This window comes from Pseudorca crassidens, chromosome 9 (assembly GCF_039906515.1).
Source record: "Pseudorca crassidens isolate mPseCra1 chromosome 9, mPseCra1.hap1, whole genome shotgun sequence".
Classification (NCBI taxonomy): Eukaryota; Metazoa; Chordata; class Mammalia; order Artiodactyla; family Delphinidae; genus Pseudorca; species Pseudorca crassidens.
Window position 1 is genome coordinate 67,837,881 of NC_090304.1, and position 18,875 is coordinate 67,856,755.

At 35.4% G+C, this 18,875-nt stretch overlaps 1 pseudogene; it reads left to right on the plus strand.

Annotated features, from left to right (window-relative positions):
• Window positions 1-5,888: 5,888 nt before the first annotated feature.
• LOC137231147 (protein kish-A pseudogene) lies at window positions 5,889-18,594 on the plus strand (annotated as a pseudogene).
• Window positions 18,595-18,875: the final 281 nt, after the last annotated feature.

The following is an 18,875-nucleotide window of genomic DNA, read 5'->3' on the forward strand; positions in this document are numbered from 1 at the left end:
TAAAGAGCCCAGAAATAGACATCCATAAATATAGTCAAATGATCTCTGACAAAGGAGTACAAGCAATACAATAGAACAAACTTAGTCTCTTCAACAAGTGGTGCTAAAACAACTGGACCTCCACATGCAAAATAAATAAGTAAATAAATAAATAAATAAATTTTAGATACAAACCTTGCATCCTTTACAAAAATTTACTTAAAATGGATCATAGGACTAAATGTAAAATGCAAATCATAAAATTCCTAGAAGATAATATAGGAGAAAACCAAGATGACCTTGGGTAAGGTGATGCCTTTTTGATACAACACAAAAGATATTATCCATGAAAGAAATAGTTGATAAGCTGGACTTCATTAAAATTAAAACACTTCTGATTTGCAAAGATAATATCAAGAGAATTAGACAACAAGCCACAGATTGGAAAAAAATATTTGCAAAATACACATCTAATGAAGGACTGTTATATAAAATATACAAAGAATACTTAAAACTCACAATCTACTCTTTTCCAATAAGTGCACTGTAATCTGCTGATAAACTTTTCTGCACAATCACATGAATTATGTTCATTAAACTGAAAACTTTCAGTTTAGCATTAATTGTAATGTCATACAGTGTAATTTTTTAAATGGCTATGTTTAACAACCAGCAAGCACAATTCTTGGAAAACTATAATTGGGTCTTGTCAGTCAATATGAGCCTAGATAAGTTGGAAACGAACTTCTTCAGGAGCCAACTCACACAGGTAGACACCACCACTTAATGATTCCCAATGAATAATCAAAGATCATTTGAGATAGGCATGCACTAGTACTTTCAAATACTATTTCATAGAAAGTGATATGCAATGCTTGTTAAATAATACTTGGCTGCAAAGAATAGAAACAGATTCATTATTTATTAAATAAAAATTCATCTAGTGAAAGGCTAGAAGCTTATCTCAGAGACAGCGGCAGCAACAATTAAATGTAAGCCAGATGGAAAAGTGAGAGTTATCAGCTAGTTATTTTATTTCACTTTTGATCATTCCATGGAATGATCTTTCCTCTGTTTTTCCATTTTTTCCTATTTATCCTCAGATTAGTTTTGCCCATTCATTACTAGGTGCGTGGTAGAAAATGGGAGCTAACCTTAAATCCATATAACTTAAAATGTGAGTGTCTATTATAGGCTGGGTACCTAAATTTTCCTTTAAAGACAATGCCTTTGGCATAAAGATTATGCCAAAATGAAGTGAGCTAAACATACATTAAGATTAGGTTGAAGTTTTAAAAGTTGCTAAAATCTGGCTATAGAATAATGTGCCTCTGTTATTAGTATCTATTGAGAGTTTCAAAATTACATTGTTTTTTTTAATCATAACCTGGCCTATTGTTGCCTCAAGAACTATGATGTGATTTCTCCCAAAATCAACAGTAATTTGCAAGAGATAGAGAATGATGAGGTCGTGTCCCATTTTCTGTGTCTGAGTCTGTATCAGTTAGCTATTGGTGTGTAATGAGCTACCCCAAAACACAGTGGCTTAAAAGAACAACCAATTATTTGTCTCTCAATACAATAGATCTGAACTTATAGACTGGGAGCACTTGGGTGGTTCTTCTGGTATCAGCTGGATTTCCTCCTGCTCTGGATTGGGCAGGGACATTTTGTTATTTTAAACAAGATAAGCAGGCACTCTCACATTTTGGGGGCCTCAGTTGGGACAAAGAACTTGACTTGGTCCATGTTATTGGTCATCCTCAGCTAGATAGCATAGACTTTTTCATAGTTTAGGTAGGGTTTCAAGAAATGTGTGCAAAGCATTTTGAAATCTGGACTCAGAACTTGCATAATTATCACTTCTGCCACATTCTATGGCCAAACCAAGTCTCAAGGACAGCTGGATAATGGCGTGGAGCAATATATTCCAGTTCTTAGTGGAAGAAGCTTTAAAGTCACATTGCAAAAGATTCAGTACAAAAAGTTCAGAGACTTTTAGCCATTCTTATAATCTATCACAGAGTCCTTAATAGATGTAAACTTTTCCAGAGTTCCTTCCTGACCAACGTTTTAACTGAAATACTGATGCTAAATTAGTATTCTGATAACTAGAAAAGACATCCAAAAATGATTTTATTAATTGGCCTCTGATAAATACTTTAGACTCTGGTGCATTTTTAATGGTTGGCTGTCACTATGTCATATGTAAATGAATACAAACATCTCTGCCACCCAAACCATACATTTGGTGGGTCATAACTGAATTCAAAACAAGTTATTAAATACAGTGGTTTGAAAAAATATTTATCATATTTTTCTGTCTGTAAAAACTGCATCTTTGATGGAATATTTGGATATCTGCAAAAGACAAATTTTCGTAAAAGTTCTGTAGCTTTCTTAGTAAATACATTCATGTCTTTAATTTCAATTTATATAATTATATAAAGATTTTTCTGTATTATATTTCCTTGATTATATAAAAGATATATTTATTATAATTTATTAATAGATTCTATCAGCTATTTAGGTTATTGTTTTTTATTTTCTGCGTTAACAGTTTTTTAACCTGTACCTATTTATTTTGTTTCTATATTTCCAGCTTTTAATACCTATATTTCACTCTCTTGTCTAATTGGTTGATATTTCCAGATCTTTTTTAAGGAGTGATATTTAACAGTGGAGATCCATATACTTTCTTCATTGTAGTAGAAATATTTCTGGTATTTCATCATAAATAAGTTCTTCATTCAACAAATATTTAATGAACACCTACTGCATACTAGGTACTGTCATTTCAGAAATATCTAAATTATATTTATCATGACAAAGAAAGACCTCTTAATTTTTTAAGTTTAAAAACTTAAGACTGAATACATGTAAATTTTAAAATTTTAGCTAATACATTTTTCACATATTTTGAAATCTTATTTCTCCCTTTTGCCCATTAATATGATGATAAAATTAAGGTTTTAATGGGAACGTGTGCACACACACACAACACACACACAACCATAAGGGTAACATTATACACAATAATCTATATCTTGTTATTACAATTTACCAGTATGTCTTGGTGATCCTTCCATATCATTACAAATGAAACAGATATGTTGCTTTTATTTACTGATTGTTTTTCAACATATGTATGTATCAAAATGTACTTAACCACTCTTACACTGATACATATCTAAGGAGTTTCTATCTTTACCTATTATGGAACAAAACAGGGAGAAATATGAAATCTCATTATTACCATATAGTTCAGGTGATACCCTCACATGGAAACTAAATTGTAACTGTAAGCACAATCATACTCTTTGAGAAAAGTATAAAAAAATGAGAAAAATAATTCAATACACTAAAATATAGCAACTACAGTTCTTAATTCTGGAGCTGATAATGGAGCCAAAAAAATTGATAATTACAGATCTTAGTGTATGTTCTTCTTACCCTGGGCCATTACCTCAGGGATTTTTCTTAAATGAAGTTAACCATATCTTCATCCCTAAAGATCCAAAGTATTCAGTGATGCTGTATTTTGGGAGTTGCCATAGTTTCCTAGTGACTATTTTAACTGAAAGTAAAAGGGGGAATAAAGAAGAAATCCAATGAACCACATAGCTCCTAGATATAAGCATTTACTCCTCTGGTGAAGGTACTACACGATTTCTTTCTTTGTCTTTTTATTAACATCTTTATTGGAGTATAATTGCTTTACATTGCTGTTAGTAACTGCTGTACAACAAAGTGAAACAGCTATATGTATACATATATCCCCATATCCCCTCCCACTTACGTCTTCCTCCCACCATCCCTATACCACCACTCTAGGTGGTCACAAAGCACCAAGCTCATCTCCCTGTGCTATGTGGCTGCTTCCCATGAGCTATCTATTTCACATTTGGTAGTGTATATATGTCAAAGCCACTCTCTCACTTCGTTCCAGTTTACCTTTCCCACTCACCATGTCCTCAAGCTCATTCTCTACATCTGCACCTTTATTCCTGTCCTGCCCTTAGGTGGCTCAGAACCTTTTTTTTTTTCTAGATTCTATATATATGTGTTAGCATATGGTATTTGTTTTACTCTTTCTGACTAACCTCACTCTGTATGATAGACTCTAGATCCATCCACCTCACTACAAAAAATTCAATTTTGTTTCTTTTTATGGCTGAGTAATATTCCATTGTATACATGTACCACATCTTCTTTATCCATTCCTCTGTTGATGGACACTTAAGTTGCTTCCATGTCCTGGCTATTGTAAATAGTGATGAAATGAACATTGTGGTACATGACTCATTTTGATTTATGGTTTTCTCAGGATATATGCCCAGTAGTGGGATTGCTAGGTCCTATGGTAGTTCTATTTTTAGTTTTTTATGGAACCTCCATACTGTTCTCCATAGTGGCTGTATCAATTTACATTCCCTCCAACAGTGCAAGAGGGTTCCCTTTTCTCCACACCCTCTCCAGCATTTATTATTTGTAGAGTTTGTGATGATGGTCATTCTGACCAGTGTGAGATGATACCTAATTGTAGTTTTGATTTGTATTTCTCTAATGATTAGTGATGTTGAGCATCCTTTCATGTGTTTGTTGGCAATTTGTATATCATCTTTGGAGAAATGTCTATTTAGGTCTTCTGCCCATTTTTGGATTGGGGTGTTTGTTTTCTTGATATTGAGCTGCATGAACTGCTTGTAAAGTTTAGAGATTAATCTGTTGTCACTTGCTTCGTTTGCAAATATTTTCTCCCGAGGCTTGTCTTTTTGTCTTGTTCATGGTTTCCACTGCTGTGCAAAAGCTTTTAAGTTTCATTAGATCCTACTTGTTTATTTCCATTTCTCTAGGAGGTGGGTCAAAAAGGATCTTGCTGTGATTTATGTCATAGAGTGTTCTGCCTATGTTTTTCTCTAAGAGTTTGAAAGTGTTTGGCCTTATATTTTGGTCTCTAATCGATTTTGAGTTTATTTTTGTTTATCATGTTAGGGAGTGTTCTAATTTCATTCTTTTAAATGTAGCTGTCCAGTTTTCCCAGCCCCACTTATTGAAGAGGCTGTCTTTTCTCCATTGTATATTCTTGCCTCCTTTATCAAAGATAAGGTGACCATATTTGCTTGGGTTTATCTCTGGGCTTCCTATCCTGTTCCATGGATCTCTATTTCTGTTTTTGTGCCAGTATTGTACTGTCTTGATCACTATAGCTTTGTAGTATAGTCTGAAGTCAGGGAGGCTGATTCCTCCAGCTCTGTGTTATTTTTTCTCAAAATTGCTTTGGCTATTCAGGGTCTTTTGTGTTTCCATACAAATTGTGAAATTTTTTGTTCTAGTTCTATGAAAAATGCCAGTGGTAGTTTGATAAGGATTGCATTTAATCTATAGATTGCTTTGGTATTCATACTCACAATATTGATTCTTCCAATCCAAGTACATGGTATATCTCTCCATCTGTTTGTATCAACTTTAATTTCTTTCATCAGTGTCATTGTTTTCTGAATACAGGCTTTTGTCTCCTTGGGTAGGTTTATTCCTAAGTATTTTAATCTTTTTATAGCAATGGTAAATGGGAGTGTTTCCTTAATTTCTCTTTCAGATATTTCATCATTAGTGTATAGGAATGCAAGAGATTTCTGTGCATTAATTTTGTATGGTGCTACTTTACCAAATTCATTGATTAGCTCTGGTAGTTTTCTGGTAGCATCTTTAGGATTCTCTGTGTAGAGTATCATGTCATCTGCAAACAGTGACAGCTTTACTTCTTTTCCGATTTGCTTTCCTTTTATTTCTTTTTCTTCCCTGATTGCTACTGGTAAAACTTCCAAAACAATGTTTAATAGTAGTGGTAAGAATGGGCAGTCTTGACTTGTTCTTGATCTTAGTAGAGATGGTTCCAATTTTTCACCATGGAGGATGATGTTGGCTATGGGTTTGTCATATATGGCTTTTATTATGTTGAGGTAAGTTCCCACTATGCCTACTTTCTGGACGGTTTTTATCATAAATTGGTGTTGAATTTTCTTGAAAGCTTTTTCTGCATCTATTGAGGTGATCATATTGTTTTATTCTTCAGTTTGTTAATATGGTGTATCATGTTGATTGATTTGCATATATTGAAGAATCCTTGCCTTCCTGGTATAAACCCCACTTGATCATGGTGTATGATTCTTTTAATGTGCTGTTGGATTCTGCTTACCAGTATTTTGTTAAGGAATTTGGCATCTATGTTAATCAGTGATATTGACCTGCAGTTTTCTTTCTTTATGACATCTTTGTCTGGTTGTGGTATCAGGGGGATGGTGGACTTGTAGAATTAGTTTGGGAGTGTTCCTCTCTCTGCTGTATTTTGGAAGAGTTTGAGAAGAATAGGTGTTAGCTCTTCTCTAAATGTTTGATAGAATTTACCTGTGAAGCCATCTGGTCTTGGGCTTTTGTTTGTTGGAAGATTTTTAATCACAGTTTCAATTTCACTGCTTGTGATCACTCTGTTTATATTTTCCATTTCTTCCTGGTTGAGTCTCCAAAGGTTGTGCTTTTGTAAGAATTTGTCCATTTCTTCCAGGTTGTCCATTTTATTGGCATAGAGTTGCTTGTAGCAATCTCTCATGATCCTTTGTATTTCTACAGTGTCAGTTGTTGCTTCTCCTTTTTCAATTCTAATTCTATTGATTTGAGTGTTCTCACTTTTTTTCTTGATGAGTCTGAACAATGGTTTATCAATATTGTTTATCTTCTCAAAGAACCAGCTTTTAGCTTTATTGATCTTTCCTATTGTTTCCTTCATTGTTTTTTCATTTATTTCTGATCTGAACTTTATGATTTCTTTCCTTCTGCTAACTTTGGGGTTTTTTATTCTTCTTTCTCTAATTACTTTAGTTGTAAGTTTAGGTTGTTTATTTGAGTTGTTTCTTGTTTCTTAAAGTAGGATTGTATTACTATATACTTCCCCCTTAGAACTGCTTTTGCTGCATCCCATATGTTTTGTGTTGTCATGTTTTCGAAGTCATTTATTTCTAGGTATGTTTTTATTTCTTTAGTGATCTCTTGGTTATTAAGTAGTGTATTGTTTAGCCTCCATGTGTTTGTATTTTTAACAGATTTTTTCCTGTAATTAATATCCAGTCTCATAGTGTTGTGGTGAGAAAAGATACTTGATACGATTTCAATTTCTTTAAATTTATCAAGGCTTGATTTCTGATCCAGGGTATGATCTACCCTGGAGACTCTACTATGAGCACTTGAGAAGAAAATGTATTCTTTTGTTTTTGGATGGAATTTCCTGTAAATATCAATTAAGTTCCTCTTGTTTAACCTATCATTTAAGCTTGTGTTTTCTTATTTGTTTTCCTTTGGATGATCTGTCCATTGGTGAAAATGAGGTTGTTAAAGTCCAATACTATGTTTGTGTTACTGTCAAATCCCCCTTTTATGGCTTTTTACATTTGCCTTATGCACTGAGGTGCTCCTATGTTGGGTGCATAAGTATTTTCAATTGTTATATCTTCTTCTTAGATTGATCCCTTGATCATTATGTAGTGTTCTTTTTTGTCTCTTGTAATAGTCTTTGTTTTAAAGTCTATTTTGTCTGACACAAGAATTGCTACTCCAGCTTTCTTTTGATTTCAATTTGCATGGAATATCTTTTTCCTTCCCCTCACTTTTAGTCTGTATGTCTCTGTAGGTCTGAAGTGGGTCTCTTGTAGACAGAATATATACGGGTTTTATTTTTGTATCCATTCAGCCTGTCTCTGTCTTTTGGGTGGAGGATTTAATCCATTTACATTTAATGTAATGATCAATATGTATGTTCATATTACCATATTCTTAATTGTTTGGGGTTTGTTATTGTAGGTCTTTTCTTCTCTTGTGTTTCCTGCCTAGGGAAGTTCCTTTAGCATTTGTTGTAAAGCTGTTTTTTTGGTGCTGAATTCTCTTAGCTTTTGCTTGTCTATAAAGATGTTAATTTCTCTGTCAAATCTGAATGAGGTCCTTGTTGGGTAGAGTAATCTTGGTTGTAGTTTATTCTCTTTCATCACTTTAAATATGTCCAGCAACTCCCTTCTGGCTTGCAGAATTTCTGCTGATAGTTCAGCTGTTATCCTTATTCAGCTGTTATCCTCATGTGGATTCCCTTGTATGTTTTTTGTCGTTTTTCCCTTGCTGCCTTTAATATATTTTCTTTGTATTCAGTTTTTGATAGTTTGATCAATATGTGTCTTGGCATGTTTCTCCTTGGATTCATCCTGTATAGGACTCTCTGCACTTCCTGGACTTGATTAACTATTTCCTTTCTCATATTAAGGAAGTTTTCAACTATAATCTCTTCAAATATTTTCTCAGTCCCTTTATTTTTCTCTTCTTCTCTAGGACCCCTATAATTCGAATGTTGGTGCATTTAATTTTGTCCCAGAGATATCTTAGACTATCCTCAATTCTTTTCATTCTTTTCTCTTTATTCTGCTCTGCAGTAGTTATTTCCACTCTTTTATCTTCCAGGTAACTTATCCGTTTTTCTGCCTCAGTTATTCTGCTGTTGACTCCTTCTAGTGTGTTTTTAATTTCCTTTATTGTGTTGTTCATCATTGTTTGTTTGCTCTTTAGTTCTTCTAGCTCCTTGTTAAAGGTTTCTTGTATTTTCTCCATTCTATTTCCACGATTTTGCATCATCTTTACTATCATTACTCTGAATTCTTTTTCAGGTAAACTGCCTATTTCCTCTGCATTTGTTTGGTCTGCTGGGTTTTTCCTTGCTCCTTCATCTGCTGTGTGTTTCTCTGTCTTCTCATTTTCCTTCACCTACTGTATTTGGGGTCTCCTTTTCACAGGCTGCATGTTCTTAGTTCCTGTTGTTTTTGTTGTCTGCCCTCAGTGGCTAAGATTGGTTCAGTGTATTATGTAGGCTTCCTGGTGGAGGGGACTAGTGCCTGTGTTCTGGTTGATGAAGTTGGATCTTGTCTTTCTGGTGGTTTAGTCCGTGTCCGGTGTTGTGTTTGGGGTGTCTGTGACCTTATTGTGATTTTATGCAGCCTCTCTACTGATGGTTGTGGTTGTGTTCCTGTCTTGCTAGTTGTTTGGCAAAGGGTGTCCAGCGTTGTAGCTTGCTGGTCATTGAGTAGAGGTGGGACTTCATGTTGAGATGGAGACCTCTGGGAGATTTTCACCATTTAATATTATGTGGAGCTGGGAATTCTCCTGTGGACCAATGTCCCAAACTCGGCTTTCCCATCTCAGAGGCACAGGCCTGACATCTGGCTGCAGCATCGAGACCCTCTCATCCATATGGCTCAGAATAAATGGCAGAAAAAAGAAAGAAAGAAAGAAAGAAAGAAAGAAAGAAAGAAAGAAAGAAAGAAAGAAAGAAAGAAAGAAAAAAGAAAGAAAAAAATAAAATAGAAAAGTTATAAAAATAAAAAATAATTATTAAAAATTTAAAAATATGCTTACATAATAAAAAAAAAAGAAAGAAAGAAGAGAGAAACCAAACCAAAAAAAACCCAAAAAACAAAAAAACCCAAATCCACCAATGATAAGAAACGCTAAAAACTATACTAAGGAAAAAAACCAAAATAACTGGCAGAGAGAATGCCTAGGACATATGGTAAAAGCAAAGCTATATAGACAATCACTCACAGAAGCATACACATACACACTCACAAAAAGAGAAGAAGGAAAAATATATATGTGTTGTTGCTACCGAAGTCCACTGTCTCATTTGGGGATGATTCATTGTCTATTTAGGTATTCCACAGATGCAGGGTACATCAAATTGATTGTGGAGATTTAATTCGCTGTTTCTGAGGCTGCTGGGAGAGATTTCCTTTTCTCTTCTTTGTTTGCACAGCTCCTGGAGTTCAGCTTTGGTTTTGGCCCCGCCTCTGCATGTAGGTCGCCTGAGGGCATCTGTTTCTTGCTCAGACAGAACAGGGTTAAAGCAGCAGCTGATTAGGGGGACTCTGGCTCACTCAGGCTGGTGGGAAGGAGAGGTTTGGAATGGGCGGTGAGCCTGTGGCGTCAGATGCTGGTGTGACATTGCACCAGCCTGAGGCGTGCCGTGTGTTCTCCCGGGGAAGTGGTCCCTCGATCACAGGACCCTGGCAGTGGCTGGCTGCACAGGCTCCTAGGAGAGGAAGTGTGGATAGTGATCTGTGCTTGCACCCAGGCTTCTTGGTGGCTGCAGCAGCACCCTTAACATCTCACGTCCGTCTCTGGAGTCCAAGCAGATAGCCATGGCTCGCGCTCATCCTTTGAGATCATTTAAACAGTGCTCTTAATCCCTTCTCCTTGCACATCATGGAACAAAGAGACAAGGAATAGTCTCTTGCCTCTTCGGCAGTTCCAGACCTGTTCCCGGACACACTCCCCACTAGCTGTGGTGCACTAGCCCCCTTCAGGCTGTGCTCACATAGCCAAACCCAGTCCTCTCCCTGCGGTCTGAACTCTAGAGCCAGAGCCTCAGCTCTTAGCCTCTACCCGCCCCAGCGGGTGAGCAGACAAGCCTATTGGGTTGGTGAGTGCTGGTCGGCACCGATCCTCCATGCGGGAATCTCTCTGCTTTGCCCTCTGCATCCCTGTTGCTGTGCTTTTCTCTGTGGCTCCAAAGCTTCCCCCCTCTGACACCTGCAGTCTCCGCCCGAGAAGGGGTTTCTTAGTGTGTGGAAACCTTTCCTCCTTCACAGCTCCCTTCCACTGGTGCAGGTCCCATCCCTATTCTTTTGTCTCTATTTTTTTCTTTTTTTTTTTTTTGCCCTACCCAGGTATTTGTGGAGTTTCTTCCCTTCTGGGAGATCTGAGGTCTTCTGCCAGCATTCAGTAGGTGTTCTGTAGGAGTTGTTCCACATGTAGATGTATTTCTGATGTATTTGTGGGGAGGAAGGTGATCTCCACCTCTTACTCTTCAACCATCTTGAAGCTTCTCTCCTTAATTGGCCAATTTTTAACCAAGAGTTTTTGTTTGCATGCTTATTCATTAGTTGATTGATTTCAATGGGTTTTATTTATTTGAATTTATACTTTTACTGAATCATTGGTCCATAGATTTATACTTTTTGGAAATTTAAGTTGTTTTATAACAAGATTATTATATTTTATAAAAGTTTCAAGAAGAATTAATAAACTCTTATCACCATATATAGCTCAGTTGATACTCTCCACTGTAACCTAATGTATAAGTTTAGCTACCACCATAGTTTAGAAAAGTTATCAAAAAAATCTTCAAACATATATTTTATAAGTTTGTGTATTATATCTATGGTCCCATGTAAATATAAAAATTCTAGGGAGACAAATATATAAATTGCATAAGTTTCTATGTGGTATATACACACATCTTTTATATACTGGTATATGTATATGTCTTCTGTTGTCCTGTAGAGTCTTCTACAATAATTGTGGTTTTATTTCCCTTTTTATTTGCTGTAATCTTTCTTTTATGTATGTACATATTATGTTATGTGGTACATAAAATTTCACTAAAACATCTTATTTTTTTATGTTGGTCTCCATTATCTAATGTTCTTTATATTTCTATACAACTGTTTTTGCCTTAAATTAAAGCTCAAATTTGAATGAATATTATACAGGAAGATTTTTAGAGACGTTTTTTATGCAGTTTGTGTTGCATGACACCATTTTTGAGTGTCACACTTGCTCCCTACCCCACAGATATCTCCTCAAGAGAGAATTAAGACCATATTGCTTTTTGATGTACTTTAGTGTATCCTGTTTCTTTGGAATATGTAACAACAATGATATAGGTTATAAGATAAGGACACACAGGATTCAGCTTGTTCCCTTCAAATTCATCTCTCCCAAGAGAGTGTGAATTTTAAGAGAGGAAGAACCTCATCTGCTTTGTGCATAAGGCAGATCTTGTCTCTAGCTCTGTGCCTGACACATAATAGATACATAATAACTATTAAATGAATAAAGTGAGGCCAGAATTGTTTTTGAAAGCTAGATAACTCAGCTTTTAATCCTTCAGTGGGTCATTGTGATGATCAGGATGGTATTTAACTCCTTACTTTAGCATCTAGAGTGTCCATACTTCCTACTCATTTTAGGATGAAGCCCAAATCATTTTTATTATATGGAATTTAAGTCCTTTGCATAGTCTGACCCTTACATGCTACTTCATGTCATATGTTTCTACTTTCCTCCTCAATCCCTAGGCATTAATTACCTATCAACCTCCGGTTCCTTAAATATTTCATTCTTCCTCCAAACATAGAACTTTTGCAAATACTTTGTCTTCTGCAATCAAACACCCTGCCTCCATTCCCTCTACTCTCTTAATTTCTCTTAATCTTTTCTACTGCAGCTGAAATTTAACTTCCTCAGAGACTTGTTTCCTGATAATCCATGTTAGGTTTTGTTTCCCTGTTATACTATTAGTCCATTGACACACTGATTGTAGTTTGCAAATGTGTGTTTGAATTGATATTCAAATAATGTCTAGAACATAAACCTCCTTTAGGGAGAGTCTGTGTCCAAATATTTACTCATATTGTATCCCAGGAGCACAGCACAATAACTCATTTATGGTTAATACATATTTGTTAAATAAAGAGGTGAATAAGTGGGTGCTTGCTTAATTATCTTCTTTCTTCTGTAGTTTTTCCCACATATATCATTTCTTTATACATAACAAATTGGGTTCACCAAGCAGGTCATTTTATTTCACACCTGTGCTTAGAATGCTTTTTACTATCCTAATATAATGGTCTCTGCCATCTCAAGCCCACACACCTTTCATTTCAGTTATATTTTTGTGAGTATTATATAATTTAGACATCAGACCATTGTTTCTTGACTAAAAAGGCAGAATTTACTTAAGGCAGAATTTGCATCATTTCCAAAATGTGAATCTTCAAGGATTAGCTCTTAGGATTTTCCTTACTATTTCACAAAACTCTAGATTCTCTGTTGAAGATAGATTTCATAATTATTTATCTTGTGAATTTGAAGGTTTTGTCAGTCAATCAATGTAATGACTCCATTTTTGCCCCTTGGGTCAATTATCTCCACATTGATCACAGTGATTCATATAAACATGTTATTTTTCTCTTTCTGATTATTTTCCATTATACAAAACAAATTCCAAACCTCTTGGTACAGCATTTTGGTGCTACATTGTATAGCTTTTGAAAAATATTCAAGTCTTATTGCCTGCTAATTTATCATTTACAACATTTATCAAATGCATTTATATGGCAAATATTGGAGAAACTGCTATGTCTCAGAAAGTGTTCTAACAGTCTAGATAGAGCAGTGAATAAAATAGACAAAAAACTCTATGCTTAGGCAACTTACATACTAGTTGGGAGTGAGGGGCAAAAAAGGAGGGAAATATATAACATGCTAGAAGATAGCAAGTAATTTGGGAAAAAGTAAAATAAAACAAGGTAGAGAGAGAAGAAGAAGTACCAGGAAGGGTGGTGCAAGTTTGCTGTGGTCAAGAAAGAGCTCTCTGAAACAATGGAACAATGACCTGAATGAAGTAAGAGCTCCAGTTCTTCAGCTGACTAATTTATAATGATCCTTTAAGAATCAGTTCTTTTATCTTTGGCTAGAGTAAGACACAAATGAATGACACACACCTCATTCCTTTCATGACAACTTTGGGTTTGGTTTCCCAGCTATGTGTTTCTATAGCATTCTGTGTTTATAACTCTCATATCACACACTTGGTAAAATAAAAATATTTCTGTATATGTCTGACAGCCTTCATTTACTAAAATGTTAATCTCTCAAGGAAAGAAACCATTAAAAATTTAACTTTATATACTGTGCCTAACAAATATGCTCAGTAAATATTTGTTGAATTGATTTGAAAATCAACTGGATTGAGATTTTTATAAACTAATCCATAATTATATTTTTATAGTGAAATCAGTCTTCTCTTGGCCTTAGTATCTCATTTGAAAAATGAGAGATATTGTAAGTCTTATGGACGTTTAGAAGGAAAAAGTGGTAAAATTCTGCCAGTAAATAAAATGATACTATTGTCTAGGATTACCCCCAAATTGCCTTTATGAAAAGTAAAACCTCTCCAAGGAAATCACTAGATACTTTCTTCATATTATTTTTTCTTTTATATTGAGTACAAAATTGGTTCTATTTCCAGTTTGGTGAGCCCAGCAGCAGTAAAAAATGAGTCAGCTAGCTTGAATTTTACTCACCAAACCTAAAGATGTTGATGGTTTATTTATTTATTAAAAATTCATACCTTTGGAGTCCTGCTTTCGGTAGAGCTGACTAGTTTCTATCAGAACTGTCCCTTTACCAGATAACAACCGTAAAATCTGGCAGGGAATAGGCAACCACCTAAATTCTGTGAAGTGTGAACAAAAAGGAGCTGATCAATAAGGGAGTTGACACATAGAAAAAGGGAATAGGAAGGGTGAAGTTTCAGTTCCTATGTCTTTTAGCCTGAGGGTAACCTGCAATCAAAGCTACTCTGGCCATGAAACTTCAGTCCCAAAAGTTCAGGGCAACCAATGTTGCAGAAAAGAGAGAAGAGAATCCCAGAAAGGAAGTACCCAGAAAGGATAACACCAAATTCTTTGTATAAACTCTTTGAGTCTCTGCCCCCTGTGCTAGTCCTATGAGCAGTCTTCAGCTAAAGACAAAATTACCCAAGCAGATAAAAGCAAATAAGTCTGCTCCTGGATATGTCATAATCAAGCTGGTGAAAACAAAGCTAAAAGGAAAATCTTGAAATAAGCCATATAAGGATGAGATAGTTCCACATAGGGGGAATAATTTTTGAATGAATGCTGACTTTATCAAAAATATATAGTTCAGAAAGCATTGGAAAACATCATTAAAGTCTTGGAAGGGGTTTATTATCAAACCATAGTTTCAGCCAAACAAATATATCCATTGACACTGAAAATGGAATAGATTAATTGTTATATAAAATGCAATGGAGAATTCATTTCCATTGGATCAGCACTATAGGAAATTCTGAAGGAAGTTCTTCAGGCTGGAAATGAGGAGGATCAAAGATGGTGAATGTTTAGTAAGCATTGTTTCTTTCTTATTTATTTAAACTACATAGGATTGTTTGAAACAAAAAGGATTGTGTTTTCTTTTCTTGTTTATAATGTGTGTTAGTATAATAGAATCTAGTATTGTAAAAAGAATGAGAACAGTAGATGAAAGTCTATATTAATTAAAGGTTAACACATATTTAATTAATACAATATTAACTACAAAGAGACTGAAAAGTTAGGGATAAAAGACATCACCTCAGATCTGACAGACATTGAGAGAATAAAACAATGATACTGTGGATAATTTTATGCCAAAAATTTGACAATTAAGATAAAACGCATAGGTCCCTCACAACAAAAATTTGACATCCATCCATAGAAAAAAGTGTTTTTGAGGAAGCTGTGGTACAACATCATACACCAAGGGGCCTGGGAGGAATCTGGGCCACCCATGCATTGGGAAGCTGGCAGCCAGACTTTGGTCCTAGATGTGGACCCTGCAGTGGCTCATGAACCAGCTCCAGCTTCTCTTGGCCACAGCACAGGAGCCCCTGGAAAACAGTGACACAGTCAATTGTCCACAGATGAAAGCCTTTGTAGAAGTCCAGGTTTCTAGAGGAAAAGTTCCAGCAGACCATTTGAGGAAAAGAAAGAATGAGTTTGGATGCTTTGGAGATAGTAAGAGGAACCATTTAACTTTACATGCATCACACCTCCTCCAAGAGGACACAGCTTAAGGTCAAGAGAGATCTTCCTCATCCTGTGAATTCTTCCTCAGGACAAAGAGAAAATGTGTGAGTGGGTTGGCTTCCCCATCTATACAGGATGCTGCCAAAGGGGCTCATTTTTCTCACCCCAATCCAGAATATCGAATAATGAGCTACATGACACAAGGGCAGGTGTATGCCTAGAAGATCTGAGAAGGCCTCAGATTCCTTACCAGTGCTGTAGGGAGTATTTCTCTCCTGAGGTCAGTCAGTAAAGACTGGAGGAGGTGGCTGATATTTCAAATATAATCAGCAATGCAACACTTCAAAACCATGAAATAATTCAAGGAAATTTGACACCAAAAGATCAAAATTTACCAATAACTAACCTCATAGAGTTAGAGATGTGCATTTTACCAGATAAACAATTCAAAAAAGCTATTTGAAGAAAACTCAATGTGCTACAACACACACACACACAGACACACACACACAAACACACACACACAGAGACACACACACAGAAAGATAATTCAATGAGAACAGAAAAACTATACATGGTCAATATAAGTTTAACAGAAGTATAGAAATCATTTAAAAACTCAAATGGATATTCTGGAGCTGAAGATACAATGAATGAAATGAAAACTGCCATAGAGATCATCAATAGCCGACTTGATCAAGCAGAAGACAGAATCAGTGAGACTGAAGGCAGGAACTTGCAATTACTCTCCTTGAAGTGGACAAAGAAAAAAGAGTGAGGAAAGCTTACATGATCCATAAGATAACATTAAAAGAACCAATTTGTAAATTATTGGAATTTCAGAAGGAGAAGAGGAGAAAAAAAGGGAGAAGGGAGCAGAGAACTTATTTAAAGAAATAATGGCTGAGAAGTTCCCAAATTTGGGGAGAGCTTTAGATATCAAATTTCATGAAGCTCACAGATCACCAAAGAAAGTCAATTTAAAGATACCCTTTTCAAGATATATCATAATAAAACTGTAAACGTTGTGGAGGTGATATAAGACAACTAACTACCATGCATTTTTGGCAAAACATAACATGGAGCGACCACTTTGGCTAAGGGATGTTTTGTTGTTGCTTGCTTTGTTTTTTTCTTTAATAAACTTGAACATACATCTACCAGATGATTCAGGAAACCTATATCTTTGTCCAGGAGTATTGAAAAATATGTTTACAAAAATATTTGTACAAGAATTTTCATAAAAAAGCTTCACTCATAACAGCCCAAAACTAGAACCAGCCCAAGTATGTATTAATAGGAAAATGACTTACACTATAGTATATTTGTATACTGGAAATCTAATTAGCAATAAAAAGGTACAAACCACTGATACATGTGGAAATAAGAATAAATCTCAAGTATTCAGCTGTCTTTAAGTTACCTTATCAAAATATGCATACTCTACTATTCCATTTTTATGAAATTTTAACAAAGAAAAGCTAAATTTTGGTGGGGAAAAATCAGAAATCTGATTATCTCCAGCTCTGCAGAGGAGAGGGGAAGGGAGCTCTAATTTACTTTGAATTATTTGTCTATTTCCATGGTATAAATACTACCACCATGCCCAATTTCACTTTTAACCTTCATACTCCATGTGTTCTAATTGAATCAGGTAATTTGCTTAGGCTCTCCCTAACCTTGAGTTTTTTGGTTGTTTCATTTTCCTTGCCTGTTCACAAACCATCTCTGCTAGTCAATGTTTATTGATCATCTACCATGTACTACTTTCAATGTCAGTCAACTGGAATGTCTCCCTCTGAGAAAAGTCACAAAAGGTAATGTTTCATTAATGTTTTTTATCAAGTTGAATAAAGTAACCAGGTTCTTCTATGTCCTACTTTGCACCTTCATGTACCACTATTCTTAGGCAACTTTGCATTAGTTATAGGACAAGCCTTTTCTTTCCAAAACATCCACAATCCCCTGAAAGTTGGTTTTATGATTCTGAGATAAAAACAACCTATTTTTTTTTCTTATTTGAGTTAACCACAGAAGGCACTCAAAACATGTTAGTTGATTTGAATTAGTTTGATTTAAAAAATACATATGGAACATATGTTGTGTGCAGGGTTAGATACAAGGTCTGCAAGGAAGTTTGAACCATGTCGGCACTGAAGCTTATAATGAAGTACAGGGGAAAGGGAATTCTAAAAATAATTTAAAATATAAGGTAGCATATGCTTTGCTCCAAATGAATGGTATAAACAATAAGTACTAAAGACTTATGATGGCCAGGATTTGAAACATCTGTGATTGATTTTTTTTTAACAACTTTGACTTAACTCAACTGGACTGAAAAAAAATGTTTTTTTCTAATTCAGAACAGCTGTCTATAGTTAAGTCACATAGTAGGAATGCCCTGGACTCAGTGATGAAGCCATATTAAAATAACACTTGCAGACCGCGGAAGGAGCGAGAAAGGCAAGCCGAACCTGCACGCCTCTTACCCCCCTGCACGCCTCTTCTGCCCCAGACCCAGAAGGGAGATGTGGCTGGGGCTTCGCCAGCCTCACTAGGTCTGCCATTTTCAATTTTCAGAGTCTGTTGACTGTAATCTTGCTGCTTCTATGTACCTGTGCTTATATCCGATCCTTGGCACTCAGCCTCCTGGACAGAAATAAAACTGGGCCGTTGGGTATATTTTGGAAGTGTGTCAGAATTGGTGAATGGAACAGTCCTTATGTTGTGGTATGCTGTGTTGTGGCGGCCTTCAGCATCCTCTTCATACAGTAGCTTGGAAAAATGCCAGAATTCAGTTGCCATCAGATTTAAATATGAAAAAAATAAAGGACTTATCTGCAGAAAATAATGGAAAGAATGGTTAACACTTTTATCTCTGAACATTGAATGAGATAAATTTTCAGCTGTTTTTCCCTATTTTAGTTATTGGACCAATTTCTATATAAATAATTAGGATATAACCATTTAATACTCAGAGTTTAAATATGTCTGTAACAATCAACCTCAGTACTGTCACTACAATATTACATTCTGCATATGTCATTCTGTTGTGTCAGATACCAGTATTTAGTGAGGTATCTTTAAGGCACATAGGCGAAAACAAAATTGGTAAATTAAGTTCCTTTCACTGTGATTTGGAAACGATAAATCTTTATAGAATGAGACTTTTTTTGGACTACCTTTTTTATTGAAAAAGAAAAAATATTC